General features: G+C 46.3%; 1 pseudogene; it reads left to right on the top strand.

Annotated features, from left to right (window-relative positions):
- Positions 1–1,859: 1,859 nt before the first annotated feature.
- LOC147679436 (xaa-Pro dipeptidase pseudogene) lies at positions 1,860–2,768 on the top strand (annotated as a pseudogene).
- Positions 2,769–3,055: the final 287 nt, after the last annotated feature.

Raw genomic sequence — 3,055 nt, 5'->3', positions numbered from 1 at the left:
ACCTCCCTTGCTACACAACCTCTGTATTTGACGTCAGCTTTTTCCATAATTCGATGACACCTTCATAACCCCATAGCGTTCCCCTCTCCTCAGAGGCCACTAGTGTTAACACACTTTCTATGTGTGCCCCTGCTGTATTCTAACCCCTTATCACACAGATCTCACCTTAGACCTCCCTTGTTACCGCCACACATTAAATATGTTGTCACGATTTGGAGTCATCCTCAAATCTAGCTCTTTTATAACGATGTCACACAGATCCCCTCAGTAAACTCCGCTGATGCCCGCTGTCTTTGCATGTCATTGTGTAGCTGCTTCCTAATACACATACCGTGCACACTGCCTAAGCCCTCTCGTGCTGCCCCACAGCTTGTATGTGCCCCTGTTACCTGCTTCGTGACCAAACGTCATGCAGATCTCCTAAGAAACATCCTTTATTATCACACATTCTTTACACGGTCTCCTAAAATATTATAGCAAATCTTTCAAGTGTTATCCTATTTAATTCAACTTCCCTTTGTAGTGTGCACATATTCAAAAGGGCTCCACAGCGCTGTGGGGAACAATACATAACAGATGTAAAGCAAAGAGACTGAAGTCTCAAGAAGTGTGGGCAAGGCAAAAACATAACACACTTTTCACAGTTCTCTAAAGGAGGGTAGCTTTGTCTTACTCGTACCGGAAACCAGAACGGAATTCTGCAAAGTAAGATCCTAGCTTAAAAATTCTGCAGCTGAAGATTGCGTTATTAAAACAGCTGAGAATCAGATGAGCGCAATGGCTCAAATACCAGACTGGGTATTTCTATAGATACCCCAGATAAGGACCTTAAACGAGACTGGCTCTAATATCGAGACAGAGATTTTTTCCAGAAAGGGAAATAAACAAATAACTCTGGGATAGCCCATTATCAGTCGAATTGTATGGTGTGAATGCCTTGGAAGTGCTCAAGTATTCTTTTGACTGGGCAAAAATACAGTGCAATCCTATATATCAATTTAACCCGGTGAGAGTAGCTAGTGCGATGTGACAACCTTCTTCGACCAAGCAGGGGGCAATGACTGGTAATCTGTACGAGACTGTAGTGTTTTGGGGCTTCATAAGAGATGATCAGGTCAGATATTACACTCAACCAACTCTCTGACCTTGACTTGCCAACTGTTGCCGCGCAACTCACTCACTCCCTCCCTCGGCAATTGAATTGGTGGGGTCGGAGGTCATATTTACTGCAGCTGAGATATGCTGTAATCCTCGTGTTTCCTGATCTCAAGCCACTGGAGAGGCACGTTCGTGAACCCAGCCTACCGAAGCAGGCTGCATGCCTCTGCAGGCTCGTCTCTTTAGTAGACACAGGGCCTGCACTGGACGGCTAACTGCTGTTCGGGAAGTGGCGCGCACACTGTAGTTGCATTCACGTGACTCCACCACGTCACGTGAATGCCGTGCCGGCTGGCCCGCAGGCTTTGTACTGCGCTCAGTACATACGAGTCACTGCTCATTGCTGCTGCAGCAATGAGCAGTGACTCGTATGTACTGAGCACAGTACAAAAAACGCCCCACCCTGTTATGTATTGCCTTGTGTCCAAAACCGGCCCCCAGACCAAAAACCGGCCCCCAGACCAAAAACCGGCCCCCGGACCAAAAACCGGCCCCCACTCCTGGCAGCCTACCGGGGATTTGCCCGGTGCCCGGCCTTGCCAGTCCGGGCCTGATTGAACCCACACTCTACCCTATCCTTTCCAAGAGCTCCAGATGCCTTAACCCTCTCATCTTTTCCACTCGGGAACATTGCAGATTCTACTAGGTAGTAAATTCAGCCTGCTGATGTCAAATGTCTCCTGTAATCAATGTATTGAATCATGGACTACTGTGAGGGTCTTACTCTGCGTGGCATTAATACCGATAGTGGAAATGTCTGCAAAGAAGCTTCATTTGAAGGAATTAGCCAATTTCAAGTGAACAACAAAATTCTTCATCCAGAAATAGTGGAGTGCCGTGTAATTAAGACCGACTTGGAGTTGGAAGTCTTGCGCTACAGTAACAGGATCTCCAGCGAGGCCCATAAAGAGGTTATGAAAGCGGCTAAACTGGGGATGAAAGAGTACGAATTGGAAAGCCTGTTCCTGTATTATTGCTATAAACGTGGAGGCATGCGGCACACGTCATACACTTGCATATGTGGCAGTGGAGACAACTCATCCATTTTGCATTACGGGCATGCTGGAGCCCCAAATGACAAGACCGTTGTTGATGGCGATTTGTGCTTGTTTGATATGGGAGGAGAATATCACTGCTATGGGTCAGACATCACCTGCACGTTCTCTGCGAATGGAAAATTCACTCCTGATCAGAAGGCCATCTATGAAGCTGTGCTTCATTCATTACATGCTGTCATGAAGGCAGTAAAACCAGGTGTTGCCTGGCCAGATATGCATTGTCTAGCAGACAGAGTTCATCTGGAAGAACTGACCAAAATTGGCATTTTGAAAGGCACCATGGTGAAAGTTCATCTGGGTGCAATATTTATGCCACATGGTCTGGGACATTTTCTTGGCATTGACATGCATGATGTTGGAGGCTACCCAGAGGGAGTTGAACGGAGTACGGAGCCTGGTCTCAAAAGCTTGCGTACTGGACGGATTCTTCAGGAAGGCATGGTGCTAACAATTGAACCAGGAATTTACTTTATTGATCACTTGCTCGACCAAGCACTCGCAGACCCCGCACAATCCCATTGCCAGTGTAAAGTTATAAACTTGCTAGATTGATTCAGACATTGGCTCTGAGCAGCCGTCTGTGTCTGGCGTTTCTTGCAGAGCTACAGTGTTGTGATGAAAACTTCTCCTATGCACAGCCTTTCAGCAACCTCTGAAATGCAAGAGCGCATGAATTGGTGAAATGCAAATGCTGATTTTTACAATGTGAACATTACTGAATATCTGTTGTTATAAGATGATCATCCCTCTAAGGTGATTCAGATGTAAACTATGCATTCTGTGTAACCGCTTTCTTTGATTAACTGTCGATAATCACGTTCATCTGGATAGGCTGCTTC

The sequence above is a fragment of the Lissotriton vulgaris genome, chromosome 11, assembly GCF_964263255.1.
Source record: "Lissotriton vulgaris chromosome 11, aLisVul1.2, whole genome shotgun sequence".
In the NCBI taxonomy this organism is placed as follows: Eukaryota; Metazoa; Chordata; class Amphibia; order Caudata; family Salamandridae; genus Lissotriton; species Lissotriton vulgaris.
The sequence above is the reverse complement of the archived record's forward strand: the minus strand, read 5'-3'. Positions and strand labels throughout refer to the sequence as shown.